The sequence below is a fragment of the Caloenas nicobarica genome, chromosome 9 (genome assembly GCF_036013445.1).
Source record: "Caloenas nicobarica isolate bCalNic1 chromosome 9, bCalNic1.hap1, whole genome shotgun sequence".
In the NCBI taxonomy this organism is placed as follows: domain Eukaryota; kingdom Metazoa; phylum Chordata; class Aves; order Columbiformes; family Columbidae; genus Caloenas; species Caloenas nicobarica.
The window spans coordinates 15,868,733-15,895,622 of record NC_088253.1 but is presented as its reverse complement, the minus strand read 5'-3'; the positions used below and the strand labels follow the sequence as shown (position 1 = coordinate 15,895,622).

Sequence of the window (26,890 nt, the reverse complement as noted above, 5' to 3'; positions counted from 1 at the left end):
GACAATCTCCATTAAGGTCTCTGGCATTGGGGTGAATTTCACTTTCATGCTTGAGAGCTCAGCAATGCCTGGATCTGTGTGCAGAAGAGAGAACAGCAATTATTTTAATGCTCATTTGAAAGAGATTCTGAACTGAAGACTAAGAATATCTATCACTTTCTGAGTATCTGTAAACAATCTCATGATGAACATGAAGATAATGGTGTAGAGCAGCACTGCATTACGCTGTGTCTGTGGCTTTCTGGTAGAGGCGCAGCTAAAGCAGTTAATGGGATCTACTGGACAAGACCCAGCTGTGAAAGGTGAAGATTTGCTCCATTTTTTTTCTAAATGTGTGTTAAGCTTTTCTTGCCAGACACATTTTGTAGAGAGAGCTGTGAATTGATGATGATCGTGGTGGTGGTGTGTATGAACTGTGCAGACCCACGCTGGAGAAAAATAACATCGGGTGTACAAACATATGCTTTCCAACCAACACGTAATGCTGGTTTTGGAACAAAACACAAGTAACGCAGGGCAGGCCCTGGGTGTCTGAAATGTTAACAGATTGGTTTTCAGACGGTAAATGATCTGAGGTGATGCCTGGGTAAGCATATAATAATAAATTGTTTAAGATTTTTTTTCTTGGTGAAAAATACAGTAACATTCCACTTTTTTAATGCTTACGTTACTTTGTAAAGAAACTAGTTCACTCTAATGCTCTCCACATCCTTACATGTTACATCAATTTGAAACAAATTATGTGAATTATTGTATTTTTCATGCAAAAGCGAAACTCTAGCCCTATCCGGTGACATTTTTTCACCCAAGAGCTTTGCATTTTCTGAAGGCTTCATTGCTGACTATATAGAATTAAATACTGTAACTCGAACTGCAGTTTTTAAGGACTTATCCTACATGGGCTTTAAAATTCATTCTCAGAATTAGAAAAGTTGTATAATTATGTACAACTTAGTGGAAAAGATAACCAAGCTCTGAATATGAAAAAAATAAAATCTTCAATTCTTCTTAAAATATATTTTATCTTCCACATTTTTGTTAGTCACTCAACTCACGATTATTTCTCTCTTATTTAGAGTTTGAATTTTACATTATGCTCAGTTGTTCTCTGCTGCGGTTTAGGTTGGCCTTCAGGGTACAGTAAAAACATTGCATCTGTTTGCTGAACAATAGCTGCATTTGCATTTCATTTGCCAAGACACATCTCTTTGTAAATTAAATAACTGAGTTTTCAGGTGCACAGGGAAAGGAATCTAAACCCAGATATGAGGAAAACCTGAATCAAGTATGAAACAATTCCCTTGTTTTGCTTTCACATGAAGCAGTTCTCTGGCTGTTGTAGCTGAGAGCAGCCAGCCGCCTGCAGGTGCAGACAGGGGGAGCTTAAGGATCACAATGCAGTTCTGCTTGTTGCATCACTTCACTTTTCCAGTGCTGCATTAGGTGGAGTCTGGGGCTGCTGCCGCTACCAGTGAGTCACACAAGCAGTTCCTAGGTACAGCTATGACCCAATTCCTCCTAGTTCCGTTGCTTATATTTCCCTAAAATCTATAAGGAGTGGGCAAAAAAGAGCACCCAATCCTTCAAGCGTGTTGGAGGTCAGCGGGGATGGTGGCATTGGGGTGTGACTTTCTGGGCTGATCACGGGCTAGAAGCAGGCGGCATTTCGACTCTCCAGTGGTGCATCCAGCCCATGCACTGAAGTCACAGTATCCCCTGGCTGTTTGTGCTGTACCCCATGTGCTTGGTAGGAATGGTGGCTTCCTTCTACTCATCCCTCCCCGGCGGAGTGACTGGGTGAAAGCAGTGCTGTGAGATGGCTGTAGGGAGACCCTGCCACAGCTGCTTGCCATCATCCACAGGCATTACTCAAAGCAGGAGGGACTCCCGCAGGCTCAACATCACTCCTGAGGGAGCACGTGTGTTTAGGTCTTTGGTTGGAGACACTCCTATTTTGAGTTTTGTGTGATTTTTTTTTTTTTTTTTTTCTATTGGGTTTTGATAAAATACAGTTATGAGTTGAGAATATTTGCTTTTTTCCCTTCAAACAGTTGATAATTGTCCTGTTTTATAACATAAACTAGCTACACATCTGCCACTTTCAGCCCAAACACAGACGCATGTGGAGTGCAAGGCTTTCTCTGGATTTCATTCTGCTGAGACCTGTTTTTAAGAGAGAGTGAACAAACAGGGGAGCAGGGTGAGCTGGAGCCACAGCAATAATTGTGTGGAGCATGGACCCCAGGAAGGGAGCGCTTGGGTGAGGAACCGTGGGAGTGCCATGGGGAAGGACATTTATTGCCTCTATAGCTAAACGGCAGTTAATTATGGAAGTATTTGGCATCCTCACAGCTCCTCTTCCAAATGGAAGCAATCTCTGAATTTCCCTTTCCCCAGTGGCCTAAAAGGCATAACACAAGCTAAATCTGTTTCAGGCACTTTGGCTAAGATCACAATTGCCAGGCTTCTTCATTTTAATAATTTATGCTGCAATGTAATTCCTGAAGTAGCGATAATAATTATTCAGGTGGTGACAGGCTCTTAATTAAAATTACTATAGAAGCCTTCAGCTTTTAGCCACCTCACACCTCCTAATGTCAATACATATTGGAGTGCAACAGTTTGCTAAAATAAAGTTAAAACAGCCTAGTGACAGCTATGAGAGATGAACAAACCCTGGATCTCTCCAGGTACATATATAGAGCTGACTAGGAAAACAGTAAGCATTTCTGTCAAGTTTTTCTCTTGATTTTACTGATTTTTAAGGACATTTTAAAAGTACAGGAACAGTTAAATAACCAACAAAAAAATTGCAGTAATCAACTGTCTGATCTACATCCTGGAAGATTAACTTCTAGACCAGTACTGAGAATAATGAAGGAATATTGAGCAGAAGGGGAAACTGGCAAGTGTGAAAAACTTCAAGAGGGACCGCAGTTGGCTCTTAGCCAAAGTCATTAGAGAGTTACCAACCCAACTCAACTCCAGACTTTCTTCCAGAAGGGGTATAAACTCTCACTCTTAGTTGGAAGCAGTGTCTCAATTGTAGGGTGGGATAGGAAGGAAATCCGCCTCTCTAAATGGTCACCCTCCATTTCCTACTGTAGCACATTTTGTTCCTTTCTAGGACAGAGTAAGAAAAAGGATGGAATGGACCATTAACTTGAACTTGACAGTTCCCATTTGCCCTGTGTAAATCAGGAATCGAAGCAGTCCTGTGAACTTCAGTCCTTATTGCTTTATTTTACACTGAAATTCATTTCAAGCACAGGTAGACTGATAAACAGATGATGATGAATAATTGAGTTAATCCAAGAAAGCTCTGGGGCTATGTCTGTCACAGTAGGTGTGAAACCAAATGCATGCAAATCCCTTCCTATATCAGGGTAGGTTATCTAATTATTGTCAATCTTCTGAGTCCTCTGTTTGCTTAGGTCTCCTTCTTGGGATTTCTTGTTGTGGGAAATAGCACCTTTCATTAACTTCTTAGACTGAGACTTGAAGCAACGTAGCACAAAGTGTGTTGTATAAGAACATACACCTTCAGTAGCAGGAATCACTTTTTAAACTGATGGAAATACTGAATAAAGTAGATGTTTTCTCAAGCATGTAAAAACCTAGACTTTGTTATAGGCGAGTGTAGGCATAAACTTAGATGCAAGGTGTTCTTGTTTTCAATTCATGAGAACGATATTCTCATTAAAACAAACAAACAAAACCAATCTCCCCCGAAGCCCCCAAGCAACACTTCTTTGCTACTTTCTAGCTTAGTCAAGCTTTCATCCTGTATTTTTCCCTTTTTTAAGAAGAGTTAAATATATAGTTTTAATAGGAAGCTTGAAGAGTGGAATCTCTTCTGGTGCTAGAGATCTGTCAGTGACCTTAGTAATTACCATGTTTGAGGTCTTCTCCAAGCAGGAAAACTTTTTTCCATCACTCTCGTATCAGGCACATGTTGTGCACACATCTCCGAAGACAATGGGAAGATGTAAATAAAAAAATCTTCCTCAATCTTCAAAGATATCAAGGGGATATCTCCATCTCTTACCTCTCTTATATGTAAGTCCACCTTTTTATATGTCATTCAGGTTCCCTGGCATTCAGAAAATACAAGTTGAAGTACCATTTTCTGTGAAATTAGTGTTCCGATTTAAAAAAAAACCCACTCTCCTGCAGTAAGAAAGAATAAAGATGATACGACATGCAGTTCAGATTCTAATATCTTTGCGTCCTTCATAGTACTTAATGTGTTTTCTTCCGGTACCTGTGTTATAACAGAAGTCAGTCTAGCTGTGTAAGGCCTTTTTTTGTAATTTAGGCTCGTATAAAGTGTTTCTAGGTAACTTTTAGCTCACTGATATGCAAAGAGGCAAAATTCTTTCTCAAGCTGACATCAAAGCTAACACTAGATCAAAAATGTTTAATGAAAAAACTCATGGATAAGCTATTAAAAATGCAACAAAGTGGTCAGTATCTGGCGAAGTTAAAGGATAGATAATAACATTCATATGCTAATGCAAAGCTGTTTACTTGAGGGAAATATAAACCTATCAAGTTGTCTGAAGTTGCTATTAAGGTTCATGAATTCTTTTCAAAGATGACAGACATTCCTGTTTGAATGTAGATAAATATTCATGGGAGGATTTCATTAGGGAAGAGAAATTTGCTATTAATAACCATTATATCTGTTCAAGATACAACTGGCTGCTACTTGTATGTTGCAATAAAGATGCTTTGCATTATGTGAAAAAGTGAATATTCACAGGTGTCTTTAAAGGGTCTGTACAGTATCAGCTAAACAAAGACTTATCTCTTAGTTTTTGTTGTGGGTTTGATGTTGGTTGGGGTTTTTTTGGACCTTTTGTTTTTAATAAATAAAGTCATAGGTGTTCCACTTTTTTATTTTTTCTTTTTTTGAGGTTAAGACTAAAGTATTTCATTTTTTTTCCCTCCTATCTCAGTGGATTTCATGTTAATTTCTTGAAGGAAAAGGAAAGTGTTCACTGAACAGATACATTTGTCTAACATCTTAAGGCTTATGGGAAAAATTGGGGAGGAAGGGGGGAAGCACTGGAAGCTTATGTCCAGATCAAGTCAGTGACATCTCATGCGAGACAGCAAGAACAAGAACATACGGATCTGGTAGAGAGCTTCTGGTTGACTGATCTTAAGTGTTGGTGGCTTTTTTGTCAAATAAAGCTGGTTTCATTCTCTATGTACAAAGTACCTGTATAGTTATTTAAATGTACAGTTGACAGCTACTGACTTAGCTCTGCACAATATTCCAGTTCGTCAGGTAATTTGATGTACAGTCAAGCCAGTGCAAACTGCCTTCCTATGAAATGTTTGTCTTGTGTGATTTCTTTGGTGGTTAAGGAGCAGAGTTCATCCCTGAACTGTATTGTTCTTTGAGAGTTTTTTTTCAGAAGAGCTTACTTATTTTTATTACTGATTTTCATGAAATTGTAGGATTGTAACATGTTTCAGGTCTCTAGCACTATGAAACGACTGTGAAATTGGTCAATAAATCAAAGAATTTCTGAAGAGATTGGTTGACATACATAGAGCGATGGCTTAAGTTTGTTTTCTTAGGGAAAACTAGCACTGTGCAACATTGTCAAGACAGGTTTAAGTGCTTTAAGAACAGCCAGATCTCTAGATCATGACAAATATTTGTTAATGTGGCGTCAATGAGTGGGTGTTTTAGTGAATTAGTACCAAAATTAATGTTATTCTGTGTTTTTACAGATAATCTTGAAGTAAATATAAAATTGTGGGTGATAAAATTTCCAGGTGACCCAAGATCAAGGTGTATGTATCAAGGACAGAGCACTTGCCAGTGCCGCTCAGTGGTGAGGCTGCCTCCCTTAGACTTTAGCACAGCCACATTCAGAATTACACACCCGGGAACAAGTGGTGCATTTTTACCTGCGCAGTAGGGGTTATATGCTGAAAAGCTCTAACTTTGAACTGAGGTAAGGGAATATGCCTGTAACACATTTAGAGATGGGGGCCAGGGGTGCAGGTGGCGTATTGGCCCCTGCAGTCAGGACATTGGAGGAGAGAATTGGAAGGCTCAGTGGTGCCAGGAACCTTCCTCAGGACAAGATATCTGGGGAGAGGCATCTCATCAAGCCAGAGCGATCAGTCTTCCTTGCTCCTCCTTGATGAGATTCCTCATATCCAAGGGTCGCGTTGCTCAGTGGGCTTCTAATCAGTTCCTGGGTAAATCAAAGGAGGAGGAGCATCTTGTTTTCTTTCTCAGGTAGGATTGAGCCTTAGGTTTTTATCACAGATACACATTTACTAGACTGCTGCTGCACCAATGTTATTTCCAAAGAATTGAAAATAAATGGAAACAGACATATTGCAGGAGCAGATAAAAGATGCCTAATGGGTAGAAAGGACTGATTTCGTCTAATCAGACAGAGAAAAGAGCTGGATTAACACTCTTGCAGTTGAATAGCAGTTGAATATTATGCACAGATTTCATTGGATTCCCTCCAGGCTTTTTGATGAGAGACTATACCATAGTGGCGCATACTGGGGTTGTACGCCCAAAGGAGCAACACAACAGAATTCTCATTTTATGCTTCTGTAACAAATCTACTGTTAGCAGCCAATGTGTTAAACATTTTATCTCATTCAGAGCCAAAATACTGAGTGGATGTTACAGATGGTGATATGCATGCTTTTGGAAAGAAGATGAATGCCTCCAGCCTTAGCTGCAAATGGCTAACTAATTAATTATTGTACAGTGACTTCTTGATTAAGATACATTAGAAATTTACAGCATTAGCTTTGGCGAGTATTTTAGGAGGAACAATAGCTTTTAGGTGTAGTATTTATTCACTGGAGGAAATTCACCTCTACCTACGGAACAACCAGCGAATCTATGCACCACGTGAGCTGCCTTCAAAGTAGCTGTTAAATAGTGGATTGTGGCTGATACTGTCTGCCTGTGGAGAACCCTGAGATCAGTCCTAAGGTGAAATTCTTGGTGAGTCTGTCCATGTGGTTGCAAATTGTGAGCCCCTGTGCTTTGGCCAGGCAGCCTCTGCACCAAGCCAGATTGTTCTGCAGGTGACAAAATATGTGCAAAAGGGGTGACTCTGTTTTTTGGGCAGGTGAAGTATTCAAAAATAAGAGACAAAGATCAGAGGAATAATTTAAATTTTCCCTTGCTTAGCAATATATGTATTTAAAATAAATAAATATCCAAATCGTCAGCCAGAGCCATAGGCTGCAAGGTTAGAGCATAAACTGTGTCAGTATTAACTGCTGTAAATGAAAATGCAGATCACTGGAACAAAGAAGCAGAAGATGCACAGGCAACAAGTGGGACCAAGGAGAGCCAGTAATGGGGTGGGAGTGAGCAGGGTGGGCAGTTACGGCCACTGTACTGGCCCAAATGGTGCTGGGAAACAGGACTTGAGGTAATTGCCTTGTAAATACGAAAGTTGCTTTACTACTGGCTTTTTTTCCTCACTGAAACAGTCCACTTTTTTGATCTTTCTCAAGGCTAAAATAGCCTAGCAATAATAACAACGACTGAAGCAATAACCAAAGACCCTGTGCTGCAAGTTAATCTGGAAATCAAGCAGCTGTGTTTATTCTCGGTGAAGAATATATGGGCTGCTTTCTGAAATATCAAGGCTGTTTCCTTCTGAGAAAGTGTGTTGTTTTTACAGATGCTGAGGGCTTGTTAGCATTTTCTGAAAGTGTATTTTATTAGTCTGGTTGCTTTTCTTAATGGAAACAAATATTTTGAAGTGGTTAATTTACGAGAATAAATATTATTCAGCAGGTTCCTAAACTCCCCAAGGTAAATAATAGAGACATGGTAAAGGCCAGCTCTGTTATATTAATAATTGATGTTTGGCTTCCTCCTAGCTCAACTGTAATCTATTCATTCTGCTTTGTAAAAGTGCAATTAGAGCTGAATTATAGTAATCAATACAGCAGTAGCATTTAGAAGCAGGGAACATAAATAGAGGGAAATTTTGCACATAGGAAGCTTTTTGAGGTATATTGCAAACACTGTCTTAATTGGATGGAATTTTAAATGATTGCAAAGAAGTTTAAATTATAATTGATATAGACATTTTCAGAGGTTCTCTTTTTAACCAAAACCAAATCCGAACAATTTGACTGAAATTATTTCCCTTCCTTTTACTTCTGTTTTGTCTCCCAGTCAGCCCATATGCTAATGATGTGACTTGTCTAAATGTCTATGCTATTTGGGGTCAGCTGAAAGGAATAGAGGGGCATGTGATGGGGAGCAGTTCCTTCATTTGGAAGACTGACAGACAGATGTGGGATGCTGTAAAAATTAGTGGTGTTAATGAACAACTTGAAGAGGAGCAGAGGAAAACTCACATGTGCTACAGCCAAAGGAAATACAGTCTGGTAACGGTGAGGAGAGAATTAAAAAAAAAAAATTTAAAAAATTTTTAAAAAAGACAAAAACCACTCAAGATTCACTAAGAAGGTTTTGTTAACCTTCCCACATGTAGAGACTGTTACAGAGAAAAATGCTGATAGTGCCCAGACTTTGGTGTAGAAAGAAGCAAAGAGAAGGAAAAGCCTTGGAAGCACTGTGTTTCAGATAATAAAAATAAGGGAGTTACAGTACTGAGATGGGCTATTAGAAACCTATGGCACTGTCTTGTAAAGCTTATTTATATGCTGAAGCTCACACTGAAGTATTAGTACTTCTTTGAGTATCTCTGTCACTTAGGTAGACTGTGGGGGATTTTATGCCCTTGAGACTTAAACATTTTAAACAAAAACTGGATAATGTTCTCCACCCTTTGTCTCTTCCTGCTCTTTCATGCCAACGTGGTAGTTTGAAATAGCCTTCTGCAGTGTTCAGGAAACCCCTTCTGGACCTTGTATACTGTGGGACTGTATTTCTGCATTTCAGTGTTCAGTTTGGTTGAATCAAGTGCAAAGCCTGTGGTACAGTGTTACTTTCCTCTAATATTTCATTTACTCAAGATTAAGGAGTCTCTGGAGCTGGGCTGAGGCCTGGCTCTGGTGTTGGGTCTCGTCAAAATCTACCTTCTGTCCCTATTGCTGGAGAGAAGCTGCTTCGGCAGCACAGGACACGGGACATTCCTCTCCGTGCAGAGGAGCTCTACAGGGGGACAAGCTGCCAGTGGAGGTTGAGTTGCAGGGTCTGACGAGCTAAATCCAGAGCTGATAGGAGTCACTGGGAAATTGTCAATGTAAAAGCACAATATTAAGAGACTCTTAATATTAATAATCACCATCATATTCTCCTTCTCTAGAGCGTTGTGATGTTTGAGGTGAAACTAAGTGCTTGCAGTCATCTAGGAGGTGTGTAATGGCTCAATAATGTATTCCCTGTTGTGGCTTTTAGACTTTATGCAATGGTAATAAAAGTATAAAATGTGTTTAATTAAAGAAAGAGGCCAATTTTATTGAACACATGTACCAAATAAATAACCAAAAGTAGGACCGTTAACATGTTGGTTCAACTTTTCGAGCATAATTTTCATTTTAGTGTACAAATTTAAAAACAAAACATCTGTTAATGCAATTAATTTTTTATTAATGCAATTGGTTTTATTTTTCTGGTGGCAATAGAGTATTAAATAGGAGCTACTGACTAGATAGGAGGAAGGTGCTACTTAAACTGATATGGAAGGAGATGCTGTCTTGTTTAGAGCTTTGCATACTTGAACAAGAAAATTAAATAATTAAATCTCTGTTTAAGACAATATATTTTCCTGGGAAGCATTAACTTGTCACTGTAATGCATGCATCAGAGTGCACCTGCATTATGTTTTAATAATGCCTCCATTTTCCTCATAAGGCATATTGTCTTCTGGTGCAACTCTCTCTAATATGTCTATCCTGAAAGTTGTCATGCAATACTGATTGCTTTTGGTGAGTAACATATCCTGTAATTATTTTCCTCTCCTATCAAGATATAATATACCTCAGATCCTCTGTACATAGAAGAACACCTTCATATAGTACTATAATGTGTATTGCTGTTTGTTGGTTTGTTTTTTTTTTTTTTTTTTTTTCCCCTCAGCATAATGAAATTATCCCCTTCGACATCATGGACCTAGTGTAATGCTTATTGATTTATTGCTGTACCTATTTGTTTTGGCTTATCAAAAAGGTGCTTCCAATGCATTAGCAAACCCCTGAAGTGCTTCTGGTAATAGGAAAAAGTGCCAGGGTAGCTGTAAATATAGGAAAGAAGGTTTACGGTTTTATAGAGCTTAAAGCAGAAACTTCCACTTACGCTGAGATCATAGTGTGCTCAGCCAGTCTGTCTTACAGCCAAACTTCTCCACAGGACAACTGCTTGTAGCAGCACTGAATTTCTCTCTGGCCTTGGTCTGTTGCCATTTCCCAAACGTAGGCAGCAGTCCCCTCATTTTCTCACTTTATTTACCATGCAGTGAAACAATTTCTATTAATGTGAAGAGGCAGAAGCCACTACATATTAATCTCTACGATGCAAAAATGAGAATTAGACACTATAGTTGTGCATCAGTTTAAATACTTTTTCCAGAAGCTACATCAATTAGGACAGAAACCATTGAAAAGTTGTAGCCCACCTACATATCTCCACGTATGTGCTGTCTGGGAGGAGGGGAAGCAAGCAAATCAACAACCAAGTCATTCCTACCATAAATCCCTTCTGATTGAACTTGAGCACTGCACAGTGTGCTACAGAAGAATGAATAAACTGATGATAATAACAGGAGCTGATTACATTGTGATGGGCAATAGCAGCAAATAGGCCTTATCTTGCGCTGCGAAATAGAAACTCATGGCCAAACAAACAAGTCTAGATTTCCAGAGAGAGCATTTTCAGCAATCTGTGGGCAATGACCCTCAAAATTGTGTATTCAAAAAAAATAATTATTTTCAGAAGTGCAGCCTTGGCCCTTAGTGCCGCTGAGAATAAGGTATTTGTGTTGCTCAATTGCGCATGCAACCTATCATCAAATTTTCATCCCATTGAGAAATGCTGGTGTTCACAATTGGATGCTGATCAGGACCTGGTCACATATTAGCATGTATACTTTCTGCTTTTGCTTTGACCATCTACTCTTCCTCTTCATTCAGATAAACAACGACTTTTTGTAATAAAGAGAAGATAATTTTAAACCATTGAAAATGGACTGGGGGCTTAACTCTTTGATGACTTACCTGAATAAGCTGTACTCAGTAAAGCAAACAGACTGCGCTCTATGTGGAGGATGGAGAACAAGTTGGTTTTGCTTTTTCGCACAGTCTGCAAATTTTGAGTATGCATGCACACTTCTCTATCACTGGGGGAAAGAAAAAAGATATATATTTTGACAAATACTTGTTTGTTTTTGTAGAAGTAGAAATATTTGTGTAAGAAGCCTAGGTGATATCCGTTGTGAGCTCCGGATACACATTATTTCAGTCTGAGTCAATGAAGAACTTGGGCAGGTACTTCACTTTCAGTAATGTTTAGATGATTCTGAATTGTTAGTTAATTCACTGTTTGAATTTGAGCTTTAGTACTCTTGGTACTGAAGAGGCTTAAGTCTGTGCTTAAAGTTAAGCAAGTTTTGATTTTTTTTTTTTTCTCATAGGGGACTACTATCTGTCATATTTGTCCTGAAAGAGCTGAAGAATTTTTTTTGGTGTGTGTATCCTATTAAGAAGTATAAAACGTCTTTATGCTTTTCCTGCCCTTTAATAAAGTTCACTGAGCTTTCACGAATGCAGCTTACACTGAGTGCTTCCTTCTGTCAATGGAGGACAATTAGTCATGAAACTCCTTGCTCTTTTCAATATACCCCAAACTACCAGAGCAGAGCAGATTGGCATGTAGATCACGGTTAAGTATGCTTGTTAACGCATCAAGTAGGTGTTTCCTGTGCATGGTACTGAGGTCCAAGCATCCTCAGAGCACAATGAATATCACACAGAAAAGCAAAGTAAAATGGATAGTTTTAGTGCTACATTAGCCGCTAAGAGGCTGGTAGACCACAGGAGAACAAAGGTGACATAAATCTCGGGAGGATGATGAGATTCTGGCTCCCTTCCTCCATGTGCTTCTGACTGGGCATGTGTCCTTGTGTCTTCTCCTGGGCTGGAGCTGCTCAAACTGGCCCAAGAGGCTGCAGCAGGATCAGCCGGATGGCTGTGGACGCACAAGGTGGGGTAAGCCCTCCTAGACCCTGTATCTACTAAGAATCAATCCAGCGACTGATCAGCATCCATTGTTTACCAGACAGAAAAATAATTCCATAAATATAAGCAGGTATCACCCTTATTCTCTACAGAGGTTCCACTAGAAACATTTCAGCTACAAAGCAGTGAAATAATTAATTTTCTAGTTAAAAATGTGCTGTCGATATCCATATGACAGTTCAACTTGGGTGTTCTTTCCTCAGTTTATAGTACATGCTGAAAACCTACCCTAAATGAGAAGATTGTTATTCATTGGTAACAGAAGAAATTAAATAATTTATTCTAGCTGAGTATAATTTGCTTGAAAAGATATTAAAAATGAAATAACTCCCAAGAATGTTTTACAACTCTATCAGAAGAAAACATCAAAGAGCCCTAATTCCATCATTATGCTTGCATAAATCAGTGAGAAATATTAGTATTGCGATGGATTTTTGTATCCTTTTAGAGTCATATGAAATATTACCAAGAAATAAAGTAAAATATGTATCCAACCATATTGTTACAGCAATAATAATTACTGATGGATGTCAAAGGTACCTTTAGGCTATAAAAACCTCAAGTCAAATTTTTCTCCTTGTTAATAGTGTTAGTAAATAATTGTTACTGGACTGCTGGCTTATTTTGTACCAGTAAAGCTTGTCAAAATCTCCCTCTTATTAAAGATGCTGCATTAATTACTGTTCAGCAGTGCGTACCTATCCTTCTAACCACAGATTTAGTAGGTGGTGGTGTTGGTTACCCAGTGATGAAGGCTGAAAGCAGCACTTGCAGGGTCAGTCATGGAATAACTACCTGAAGTGTCTTAGGACTTTTAACTGGGAGCAGGGATTGTGTAATGTTTTTCTTTGACTGCATGCACTTACAGCCAACCATTTTCTGAAGCTCAAACTCAAAAATCAGTTGAGCTGGTTTCCAGCTAGCGGTATTTTACATGGTACTAGTTTTGGAGCACACCTTTACGTTTACTGAAAGGGGGAAAAGAAGGGAGTGGAGTTATGAAATCTGAGAAAGTGAGTCTGGCTTCAGTTCTGAATTTTTCTGTCCTGCTCTTGTGCAGTGGCATTTTTTAGGGTTAGTTCCATTTTGTCAAAGTTTATTCTTATCCTTCAATTTTTCCCCGTCAATTTATTTAGAACTGACTTCTTCCAAGAAAACTCTTTCTGTCATTCATCTTTTAGGAAAACATAGGATATAAAATAATTATTGAAGAGAAAACTATGTCTGATACGCACATGGAGTTACCAGTTTATTAAATACATATTATTGTGTGTACCAGTAAATGTACGAACTTAAATCTCTTGAGACACACAGAAATACATGGATTTTCAAAATATAAAGTTGAATGATAAAATTCTAAGCAAGCAATACTTATTTATCACAAAGCAATTAAGTATCTTGGTTTGTCTATTCTAAAATTAACTTGGTACATTAATTTAACATGAAAAGAGTGACTTAATGAAATCTTCAGAGAATTAGTATCTGCCCTTTGAATAAGTTATCTAAAATGCCATTTTATTATGCAAAGCTACGTGAAATAAATTTGATTCAAACAGTAGTTCAGAAAGTAGCTTATCGTAACCTGATGTTCATAAAGAAATGACATAAAAGATCTGGGGCTTACTGCTTTGCTTTCAAGATGGGAAAAATTAAGCAGAAGTAGTCTTTCATTTGAAAATAGTTAATTTGACATGGAGATAATTATCTTGGTACTTTGAAATGTGATTAACTCTAATTATAGCCAGAAAGAAACCTACAGGGAACAATGAAAACAAAATCTAAATGTGGAAGCATGAGCGTGGCCTGTCACGTGTGTGATTCATGTGACAGGGCAGGTCTGATTTTTTTTTTTTTTTTTTTTTTTCCCCAAGAGGGTTGCAATCCTCTTTTAAATATATGCAGCCATGTCCTTAAAGTAGAAATTCCTATTTGCACACATATTCACCTCCCATGAGCAGTGCTTGTATTAAGTGACTGACTTCTCTGCCTGCCTGTATGCATGTGCATAAATGGAAACACACATACACACAAACTCTAGCTGGCATCCAACTTAATGTAAATCCAAGATATTCTCGTTTTGTCCATGGATAATCACACTTTACTTCTAGCAAGACCAATGCATTGATAAAGGGATGCAGAAAGGCTACCTAGGCAAGCTATTTAGTGGACGTTTTTCCTTTTGCCAAATAAAGAAAACCATCGTTCTCCAAATTTCACCTAGTAATTCATTTGAAATATGGAGACTGGTATATTAAACAGCTAATATTATTCTACTTGGATGGAAGTTGTCTTCAGTGTTTGGCTGCCTTTTAACTAAATGAATAGCTCCCTTCACTACTGTTTTCTGACAGGGACATCTATGAGCAATTCTGATGTTGTGCTGTGTTTTGGTTTTGCTTTATTTTTTAAGCATTTCTCAATAGTTGTCATAAACCATAGATTTAAACAAGGGATGATTTTCTTTTTGTACGGTGACAGGTAGATGCAAAAGTACATGCAAAGAAGAGAAACCAATGTGGATCATTTAGTATCTTTTATTCCAAAGGTAGTTCCCCAGACCTGATCAGGGAGAGGAGGTCTTGGAAGTCTTGCTGTCATTACCCACTTGTGTACAGCTCACAAAAATACGTGTGACTTTCCATTTAATCGAATGCTTTCATATTCTTGTTTTATGGGAAACAGTAAATAGGATCATGGTTTTATAATTAGTGTGGTGTACAAAGCTCTATACTACCATTTTCCAAAGGATTTGACCATTCTAACTGTTCATTATGGAATATTGGACAAGAAATGCATTATTAGTCATTTATGTTATTGTTAATTTTGCATTCCTATCAGACTGGCTTTTGAACAGGCAATGGTGTGCTTTCTGTTACATTTTAGCCTATTATCTCAAAATTGCATGCTGAGATTGGTTTTTCATTGAATAATTGCGTTCTTTTAAGTTATTCTGTCAGGTTTGGTTTTGTGTGTGTGGCCGGGTTGTTGTTGTGGGTTTTGTTTGGGTTTGTTTCTTATACATAATTTACTGATGGATGTGTTTGTACATAGTAATGTAGAATATGGCTTCAAGGCTCTGACCAGCTTGACTTAGCTCCGTGCTCCAGTGTAATCTGCTGGATCTGATGGGAAGCCAGGAAGCCTAAACCATTGCGCTGGGAAGCAAATTATGGCTCGGAGTTCGGATTCAAGGATCACAGCTCTGTGATGATGGATGCCTTAATATTTGCAGCTTAAGCCAATTTCTTGGGGGAACCTGGCTTTCTAGTATGAGGCTTCTAGACAACAAGGAAGAAAATTGCGGGTTGGGAATAGTGTTTCTTCTCAGTGAAAGCATTTCTGTTATTCAGTCCAGGTGAGCTGGGAGTACACAAATGACAGAAATTCCTAGACCCACTTCTGCAGGGTTAGGCTGCTTCGTAATGTGTTAAGTATGAAAAGCATGGGAAAAAAAGTTAACGCCTTTTTCTTTTATTAAATGGATATCATTGTTTCTGAGTGCAAGGAAAACAAATGTCATTTAAAAACTGTAGTTTACTTCTTTGTACATGGCAAAACTATAGCAAATGCAGATGGATTAATTAGGTTAAGACTAACTGACTTTATATTCCTCTTTATACAGTTGTACTGAACTTAGACACCTCTCTCAAAACTGCTCTAGTTTGTATCACTCAGCTTACCATTTTTTTGTTCCCATTAAAGCACAGAACTGTCTCATTTACCTTTTTTTTTTTTTTCTTTTTAGTAATACAAGCAACATCCTTTCTTATTTAGTTTAAGTTTTAATCAAGAAAGGAAAAAAATCTGGTACTGTAGAGAAGAATTTGACATTGCGATAGCTGGGAATGAAATGCACACCGTAAAGAAGTATAAAGCAAAAGATTCGTACTTAAATACAAGGGATGATTTGAGTATTTTGGATAGAACAGGGGCTGTCCAAATGACACTGGCAGCTCCTCTTGTATTGAAGCATTAAAAAGAAGCTAAAGTAGCTTAAAAGCCAGCCTGATATCCCCCCGCCCTTCGGCTGCAAGTTCTCTGGGCTGTACAGAGTACTCTTGAGTGTGCATAACTAATTTAAATTGCTCATACAGCAACAGCCTTTCACCTTTTTATTATGTTCTACTCTGTGTTACTTGTGCCTTCTGATATATCGCACAGTGACAACTTTTAAAAGTTTCCCATGAGAACCCTACTGAAGTGTAGTGAAGGACATGAGTTGCATGTCACCACGACATGGGGAGCTGTACGCTGACAATTCTCCAGGGCAAGAAAATGTCTTTTTATTTGAATTACTGCTTAAAGTTCCTTAGACAAGTTGATACATCATAATCACGCTCACTGGATTTCTTGTTTTGTATTTAATATGTCATGGAAAAATTTATTGCTCCAATTATCCACTTTTTAGGGCAGAGGGGGTCTTTGCCTGTCTCCCTCATTAGCTTCCATTTCATTTTACCTTGCTTTGCTCTGGGTACCAGCACACTTGCTTCCAGCAGAGCCCCACAGCTTCGTTCCAAGCCCCAGAGGCCACGTTGCCTCCTGCCCGGGGCTGATGCGGAGCCGTGAGGAACCGCGGGTCCCCCTCATCGGGTCCCTTCCACCACAACACCCACCCGCTGCGCGCAGAGGGCGGCTGAGGCTGTCACATCAACTACCTTTAAAAATTATAATATCTGCCTGCTTCCGCTGCTTCCATCTTCTTGTTTGTTTTCCACAACTGTTTCCTTCTATTTTCTGCCCTCCTTCCCCCCCCGCTAAATTTTCTTTAGGAGAGCAAATCTAGTTGAGGATTTGCAGTCAGTGAGATGATAATCTCAGAGCTGAGGGTGTTGACAGAGTTTGAGTACTAAGAGAGCAACGTGTTGTGCTGCTACTGTGCATATAAACTATGATGCACCTACAAAAAAGCACCAAGCCCCTTGGTTACATCTGTGTAATTCATATTCTGAGGGAAGATGATGCTGTGTTTCTAACCTACAGTGTTATTCTTTTCAGTAGGTCTAATATTTGGAGAAATGCTCAATTAGAGAGAAATCTTTTCTAATTCCTTTGGATTTCATTGTAATAGTGTTAATCATGATGTATTCTTTTGGTATTTAAGAAAATCAATTGTCAATTAGCTTTTATGGGGAATTACACTTTGTGTTTAGTCATCAGTTGGGCATTATGGCTTTACTTGACAACTGTTATTAAAACATAGAGTAATTTACTTTTATTATAATCTATCTAAAAGCCAACACAAGTTTCAAAAATAACATGAGCTTTGCAATTATAATTAGAGCATATTTTATTAGAAATTGTTTTATAATGCAGTGTTACTGTTAAGAATTAATTATTTTGTGTGAAGAAAATTTAATTAATATATTATTTACGGGAAGCAGATAGCTTACTTTTAAAAAAAAAAATGCTTGAAGAATTATAACTGTATTAAGAAGATTTAAATAAGAAGATAATCGTTCTAATGTAAATAGGCTTGATGAAATAATGAATGGTTTAAAAAAATATTTTCAAAACGCTGGACCAGTTCCTACAAATTTGTATTACCAGATGAAGCCTTGTTCCCACTTAATCTGGAGGTTAGTGCTGTACTGTGGGCTTGGTTCAAAGTTGATTCAATCATTTTCATAAGCAGCTTCTATAATATATTGACCTAACTTAGATAATTATGTAATGAAATGGTATATCAGTATGTAACATCAACAACAAATGTTATTAAGCAAATGAGCACATTATTTTCTTGCTACTTTGATTAAAGGCTGCATGTTGGCTATAGACAACCTCTGTTTAAAAAGGAGTACCTTGAAGACATTAATGTAAACCATGATGGGTACAAGCTGATCTCATTACTGCAGTTAAAATTTGGAAAAATTCAGAGAAGTTTGTGATACTTTGGATACTACTACCTGTGGTACTTGGGGTGACAGGGATCAGAACACTAGCCAAAGAGCACAATAAAAATGAAGAATTGATGCATACCCACGTAGTATCCTAAGCTGATATTCTTCCTAGCTGTTGGGTATATCAGAGATCATCCTTATCTTGCCCAGAGATATTTATCGACCATAGCTTTCATTACAGAGCAGTGAAGTACCAATAATCTAAAATATATGCAAGTTTTAAAAGTCTACATTCAAGTTTTAAACCTTTTTGCTTATGATGAATGTTCTTACTGGCCTTTTCGTGTCTCATTTGGGAGATGAAATGTGAACTGTATATTTGCTCTGGAATTGGCTTGGCTGTGAGGGAGCTATTATAGTTGCTATTCAAACCTCTGTATTCAGCGTATCTTAGAATTATTGTGTTCTTCTACTCAGTGGAGTATTTCAGTGTAGGTGAAATCAGTCTGTATAAACCTTGGCTCTATAAACGTTTTTACGCTGAGATCTTCCCTACAGTAATAATAATAACAATAACATTACCGGTAAGTGTTGCCCATGATATATAGGGTATTTTATTCAAAGAGCACTAAACAAATCTGCAGAAGTCTGTTGTTTCATCACAGATATCATAAAATGAAGGGCAGATTATTGCCACGGAGAAAGATAGTTACCAGTGCCACTGAGCTCCTTGCTCTCCTGAGAGTGTAAGAAATACCATATGGGATCACAGCTGACCCACTCTGTTTACAGCATCAACCAGTAGCAAATACTTCTGGAAAGAGCAGGACTAGAGTTGTCCTTCCTCTGGGTTTGCAGTTGCAGTTTCATCTGCTGTAGGTTTCTCTTGAACGGGAGACTGAGCCTGAAGCCTTGTGTCCAAAAGCCACAGATGGAACTTCCTCTGTGAATTTTCTATTCCATTTGTTAAACTACCTGTATTTTGCTGCCTTCCCCACATTCTGAAGCAATTATACTATGTGTAATCGGTGTTTCTTTTCCTTTACATTTGCTGTTTAATGATTTCTCCAGATGCTTTTTATTCTTTCTTTGCCTTTTTATTTGTTGTTAATTTTGGAGATGATCTAAATGGTGCATTGGAAAGATTTAACCGGTAGCTGAACAGCATCTGTGTTATGTCAGACGTTCTTCATCCTGAAACCAGAAAGTTCCCCTCTGCTCCTTTAAATGTCTTTAGTAGAGCAGTGTTTCGAGCAGTGTTAATCAGGCTCCTATGCGGTTGCAGAGCTGTAAAATGCTTCCTGAGCATCTTTCCACCCACTTATTCTCCTTCTCTTTGTGGGGAGACAATTACAATTTACAAGCTGAGAAAGGGGATGGTGTGAAATACTACTGGCAGAAGATGTAGCCTACTTCTAACATATGTCCTTAAGATTTCTGTCAATTACTCTTCTGGCTATACTGTTCTCCTCTGATTTGTACTGCATGGAACACTCGTTTAAAAGAATTTAAATTCAGGTCAATCACTGATCAAATGTTTTGGCCCAGTAGGAGGCTGGTGTGAGTCTATGAAGAATCTGCAGAGCATATGAACGGCTGTAACCTGTATATTGAGCTGCCTAGTGCTGGACTACATCGCTTTAATCAGCTTTTCAAGTTACCCATGCTGCTCTGCAGGTAATTGTGTTCTGAGTATTGCTATTCCTTATCCAACAGTGTCATTCTGCTGGGGTTAAAATCTTCACAGGGGAAAGGACAGGAGCTTCCCTACAGCACCCAGAGTTGTGTCTAAATAGTAGATTTGTCACACCTAAATTATCTTTAACAGCCAAAAGAAATTGTGACTTTAAACCAACACATCTGAAAAATATTATGTACAAGTATAACTATTTGGCAGAATGAGTTGGATATATCAAAGATTAGTATACAGGTGAAACAGAAATAAATTATGGTGCATGTAGGGGGTTTCTGTGGTTGCACTGAAGGACGTTACTGGGGAGTCAGAGATTGGAGACAAGTGAGTGACAAGCTAATCTTGGCCTAAATAAAATATGAACCAAGAATAATGAAAACACTGAGACTCATGTTCTTACAGAGTTTTATCAAAAACTACAATTAGTTGTCAAAAACATCCCTAAGCCATGACTTTCTTGTGTAGTTTAAAGACTTCAAAGCAGGGTCTCATTCAGGAATACACGCTGCAGTGCAACTGGGATGCAGCTTAGAAGATAATGATAATAGCAGTATTTAAGATCCTTAGATGAAAGTGTTTTTATAAACATTAGTTAAATGAGTTGCTAAAGATAGTTCTAGACGAGGACTTCAATATTATTTAATTGTTGTAATTTATTTCAAAATAAAAAATCAATAGATAAATGTAGATGTTTCCAAAAGCTGCACAGAAAAGAAGAAAGGCTTTGCAACTAAGACTAAAGAATATAAGATAGAGACCAAATACGTGCAGTGTTTAGAGGCTTTTTTTCTCTCATGAAGAACAAACTGATACTGATAAAACTAAATATAGAAGAAAATGGAGAGAACTGTTTTGTATTGTCCAAACAAATACAAATCTGTGAAAAAACATTCCCTTAAAGCTCACCTGGGTAAAGACAGTGAAAAAGCAGCACACAAGAAGCTGCCAAAAAATGTTAATAGATCATATCTCACCTGGCAGAAACATACTGATGACAGACGTGACATGAATAAAAGACAGCTAAAAACCACAGAATGAGGCAATTTCTGCTGCCTCTGAGCTTTGTGGAAGGTAAATGGAAGGGAAAATGGTTTAAATATGACAAACATGATGGGAAGAAATGTAGTCACACTTTCAAGAAATTTATATTCGCAGGTTGCTAAATCTTCTCCACCAAAGGTACAGAGGCTGTGACTCTGGCTGTGCTGTTTGTAGAGCGGCTTTGGCAATCAGGAAATTGTAACTCATTAGTGTTCGTGGTGCATTTATGTTGCCACTTAAGACAGAAGCCCCACAGCACCATTCAGTTTAGTACATAAAATGACACAGATTTAGGCACCATTGCACCTGTAGAATGATACGTCTACTGTGTGCTATATGCTTCGATTGCAACAACCTTTTTCATGCTGACTCTAGATCTCTTTGAAGATACTTATGCTTCCTTTGTAGAAAAATACTGGATTAATTAAGACAATTATTTCTAGATTGATGGGCTCTGGATGTAAAGCCTTGCCTAATCCATAAGCACAAGCTAGACCATGACTCCATGATTTTTTTACTAATCTTCCAGACTTTTAATTTACCCAGTTGATCAGTCCTTATGTTTTTCACTGGGGTTACTACTGCAACTGAAAGGCCCAGAGTTTGTAAGGGCCCTCACTGTGCAGAGCCTGTGGAGCATCGCTCTTGTCCATGGGAGAAGCTGATGGATGTGATACCTGCTGCAGAGCTGGTGACCTGCTGGTGTAAGTGGAAGTATGTTTGCTGGGAGATGAAATGAACTGAAAAGGTAGAGAGGAGAAAAAAATTGGAAGATAAATAGCACTGGCAATAGCAACCTTTAGTGACCTCAGTGGAGCAGCTTAGGGATGACAAGAAATTCAGGCTGGAAAAGGTTGGTGATTTATAGACTGTAAGAATGGCCTATATCTATTGATATGAATTATAAGTAAGGATAGCTTATCTGTCAAAATAGGAAACTGTCTTCAAAAACAAATGCTTCTGAAAAATGATTGGCACAAGGTGAGGAGATCTTTGTCACATTCACTTAAATGATCACAAACAACTTTTCCAGGAGATTAAGAAAGGTGAGCAGGACAAGCTGAGTGACACTGTGATTATGGCCTAAAAAAAATTATTGGATGAATGTCCAGCCTTCTAAAAGCTGATCTATAAAATACTCCAGTAAAGATTAAATTATTACATTTTAAGAGTCTGACATATACTCATTTGCATGTACAAATATATGTATAGGTAGATTTTTTTCTTGTACTATAACGTAACAGTCTATTAGGCATACAGTGTCAGATATGCCTTAGGAGCCAACACCAATATTTTGTTTAGTTAGAAGCAACACAAAAGTTTTGAAGCAGTTACTCATCTTTCTAATCAGTGTCAAGTACAGTGGCTGGGAGAGAGATATCTTTCTTTTGTACTGTAGTCTGAAACAGGGGTATTAATAGAACTGCAGAGAAGAGTAAATAGTGGCTTCTGCTTGTGGAAACATTAAAGTCCACATAAAAAACATCTAAATCAAAGCAAATTACAAGTATAAAAAGAAAATCACATTGGCCTAAATATGCAATCTTTTTATCAGGGAGTCAAACTTGATGTTGTTATAGGGAAAGAATAATTGCTAGGTCAGAATTTGTCATGCCGCTATAGGTACTTCATGGGAAATCTATGAGCCATATCTTGTTGTGTGTATGAAATTGTAGCTTGCACAAAACCTCAATGTACTTTGCACCTTTGGGATATATACAATTCCAGGCAAATTGCTAGAAAGGCTACTAAGCTCCTGGTATTTTAGTACTTCATTCAAAATTACAGTTCAGTTGGAACTGAAAATAGAGGGGAAAAACCCAGCTGTAGCCTGTCACAACTGATGGGCTGTTCTGTGTGTAGGGGTGACATCCTACACGTGACAGTTCAGACTGACATCTGAAATGCTCTGTCACACTTGTGGCATTCCAAATGGAGAGCTCAATTTTTTTTTTTTTTTTTTTTTTTTCAGATAGCAATGTTACCTAAAGGGTGCTGTCATCAGCCGCCAACTCTACATGAGTTACACACAACAGCCATGGTTACAAAATAAACTGCTTGGTATCCTTCTCCTCCTGGTCCAAACATAGACTAATAAAAAGCCCCAGTGCTGTTAATCTATGAAATAAAACTTATCTCATCTAACTGCTTACCATTCCTTTAACTTCTTCAAATGTAGACAAGGAAGGATAATTGCTGTACACCCAAAGTCTGTCCTCTTGGGACATATATTCAAGTGGTTTACATTATGTTTTTAAGTACCCTTTTTTAACCATTAAATTTCCATACATGTAAAATTCCCTGGACCTGGTAAGAAACTGTGCATTGCTCAATAGCTCTTTTGATTGTCCTAGGGCTGTGCGAACCAATAGGTCTCTGCAGGGAGCTGGCACTTTTTATTTGTGGTAGGAATTAGAGGCTGACATGTATTGCAATTACTTGCAAATTATATGGCTGTTCACAGAGGAAAATTTGGAGTTCTGTTACCATGTTACATCGTGGGATTAAACCAATTCTGTCTGACACTACTATTAGATTTCTTGCAGAAAATTATGCAGAGGTATCTGCATACTGGTGATTTTTACTATAGAATTTTTTAGTAAAGATAACTCAAATACAAGCTCATGCTAAGACCTGAAGCAAGACTAGTTCATCTTCTGATCCCAGCGCTGCCTCTGGGCGTGTAACTTCTGTTTGGCATGGGAGAGGTCAAAGTCATTGTACAGTTACTAATTCTAGTGCTGCTTATAGACAGAAGAGACTGTCTGCCCTGTCTTGCATTTCTAGCTCCTGTAAAGCTGGGTAAAACCAAGTAACATATGCACTTCTAATGAGTTTAATTCCACAATTTATTATTTTAAATTTATAATGCTGAAAAAAAAGTGCATGTAGTAAACAATATAGTATATTACATTTCGAATATATGCATTGCTGGAACAAGGAAATGTCATAATTAATGTCCTGAGGTTATTAAAACGTTATAATGCTAAATAGTTCATGAAGAAAATATACGACAGTCGTGACACACATTGGTTGCTAATTGTGTTAGGACAATAAATGCCGATAGTTGTGTGTTTTCTTCAAGCAAGCCAAGTTATAATCTGTTGTTTGTCTCTTGCATTTTGTTAGGTGCTAGTCATAGTTGATGCAGGATGTTAAAAGATATAAAACCAACTCTACTGAGCCAGACAGAAAGTCCATATAGCTCAGTATCCTATCTCTAACAGTGGCTATAAGCAGATACTAAGGATGCAAGAGTAAAGCATGCATTGAGTAACATTTCCCTCAAACTTTCTCCCTATCTTGCAGCTTCCTGACCAGAGGAGTGTTTTGTAATTGGTCATTTTTTTTCTTCCTTTAATTCATCCAGTCCCTTGCATAAAGATTCCTCATCTTACCCTATTTCTGTATCAAGAATCCCATTAATTTTAACATAACATTTTATCACCACAGATTTTGATCTTCAAAGGTAAGAGGCATTAAAAATGTTGCAAACTATTCATTTCTCTGTTTTCATAGATTCACAGAGGTGCACAGCTGGAAGCCACCTCGGAAGGTCCCCAAAGCCCCATCAGTTATGCCTGAGCTGCTACTGACAACTGTTCTTCACAATTTCCAGTGTGGACATTCCACATCCCTCTTCAGGTATCTAATCCTGAACTATTCTTAACTATTAAATATTCTACACTTATATTTCAGTCATATGTAAATTTCAGCATAGTTGTCGCAGTCCTCTGGATACTGTAGTTGGGCCACAATTTTCTTTAAAATAAAGCATGTCAATCTACACATCATTTCAGGTAATGCTGTTTCACATCTTTCACATCTGGTAGTTCATCTGTAAGGACTGGGTTTGAAGCAGTTGTCCTCTACAATACTTCCACTTATAGCAGGTTTCTTAGACCTGAGAATGTCTTGTGAGGTGGTGTGAAAATCTTACTTAAGTTTGATAACTGCTGCTAATAACCCCCTGTTTCCAAGGCCTATTATCCTGTTGTAGCAACAAATGTGATTGCATTGATGTGATTTGTTCTTGATAAATCCATGGAGGCTATTACTTATCACCTTATAGTACACCAGCTGCTTACAAATAGGATTATAGTTTTATTTTGCATTTTAACATGCACAAAAACTGAATTAAGACTTTAATAAATTGAAGCATCATTAATTTTGAAAATGTAGTATTTGTATAACTGTTTACCTAAGGGACTGCATTGTGTGTTATGTGTCACAGCTGTTGTCCTCTTAAAATTCCTACACAAATTTTCTAAATACAGTGAGCCTATTGAAGTCCTCAGTGCCCACTCTTTCTCCTCCCATTGCAAACGCTGTCAACAAATGATTGCAATACATCCCGTAGGTACAGGAATGAGCAAATTGCACCTGGCTGTGTCATTTCTACCAATCCAGGATTTGATAACGTGTGCCTCAAGGCAAATGTATAAGCAGCAGCTGGGGCTGGGAGAAGCGTGACCAAACTCTGTTCTGAAACCACATTCCTCTTGATGACATTTCCCTCTTCACTAGGAGGAGTTTATCAGTTTTGTCTGACTTCTCAGTTGTAGCTGATTTTATGGCTGATTGTTTTGCTAAATTTCTAGGTGTGTGGAAAATACAAATTCTCCCTTTATAATGCAAGTATCTAAGGCTAAGTAATGTTAAATATAGCTGCTGGTTAACATTTCTTAGTCATTGCCCTTGTTTCTCGCAGCATGGTCTCTCTTAGAACCCACCACACAGACTCTGGTCATCCACTGGGGATGCTCAATCAGAGTAAACATGTGAAGTTAAGAGAACGGTTTCACTACTGGCTCCAAGTGTCCACCCTAATCACTGACCCAAACCTGGCTTCCTCAGCAGTTGATGAAAGACTCTTCTTTGGGGGCCTTATGGTATCCAAGCCAGACTCAAAATCTCATTATCTTTCTGTAGGGCTGGTCTTTAACTTCATCTGGCAGAATCGGGCGCCCCAGGTGAACCACATACACGTTCCAGTGTCCTGAGCCTGTTGCAACATGGGTAACACACCATTTTTTGTACTTGTCCACTTCCTTCAACTCCAGGAGCTTTGTGTTGTCTGAATCCATTTGAAACAGAGAGGGAGAAAGCAATCTAACAGTTTCCTTCTTTGATGAGGCACAAAGAAAATTATACATTATAATTAATATTTGCATGCATGTGGGATGTGGGCTGTTCACCAAATAGGCTGGACACAATGGTTTTAAATTTTCACTGACTGCTACTTGCAGAAATTGAAATGGAGTCCCTTAAATGAATGACATTTTTATTGTAAAGCTGGTGTCAGACAGAATTCTGGCTCAATATGTCCAGATATTGGCATTTCAGCATTATGTCAGACCACATTGTAGTCTCTGGTTAATTGGTTAATACCAATTAATTCTAGGAATAATACCACTTAATATTGCTTAATTCTAGGAATCTGTTTGAGTTCTCGAGTTGAGTGTGGGAATGTAGAAACAGTGTAATTTTATCTTTGGAGTAGATGACCAAATTTACAAGCAGAACATATATGTATTCTGTTTGTTTTTCTCTAGAAGTACAATGAAATGGTATAATTTGAAGAGTTGAAACCACAGCTGAGATGGAAAAGTTTTTAAATGTCGAGGTCAGTATTTCCTTGTAGGCTTTACGTGACATCATTTTGTGTACATGTCCTTCTAATTACACAATATATGACACAATGTCACAATTATGTTAAATAATTTGTCAAGTGTGGCCTATTACATTTGCGACTAACTGGTTGGTTTTTGGATAAAAGTAATTCTTGGAAGCTGGTCCCTCTCCATTTGCTGCTGTAGTTGCATAGCAGTGAATTCCCAGCTTGCAGGAAAAGGGAGGATGCTGTGGAATGTCACTCTGGAGGTATGAGGTGTGCCCCTAGTTGTGCTATGGTTCCTCTGTGATGTTGCAATTCCTTTAGCTGTTTGCAGACGGTCGTCATGTTTCTGTCTCCTCTTCCAACTTTTAACTTAAGATTGTGATTTGCAGGACTGTCAAATACTTTTAATGGTAGCAGAATCACTGGGAACTCTATTCTGAATCTATTGGATGCTACATCCTGGGGAACCACCCTGAA

General features: G+C 38.2%; 1 long non-coding RNA gene across 1 annotated transcript in view; it reads left to right on the top strand.

Moving 5' to 3' along the window:
* The window catches only part of LOC135992028 (uncharacterized), a 107,722-nt gene extending 81,269 nt beyond the window's left edge, over positions 1–26,453 (top strand). Inside the window, exons 2-5 of the long non-coding RNA XR_010606682.1 lie at positions 19,611–19,736; positions 24,313–24,438; positions 25,726–25,812; positions 26,349–26,453. This is a non-coding gene — a long non-coding RNA (uncharacterized LOC135992028). The remainder of the gene's footprint in view (positions 1–19,610; positions 19,737–24,312; positions 24,439–25,725; positions 25,813–26,348) is intronic.
* The last annotated feature ends 437 nt before the right edge of the window (positions 26,454–26,890 follow it).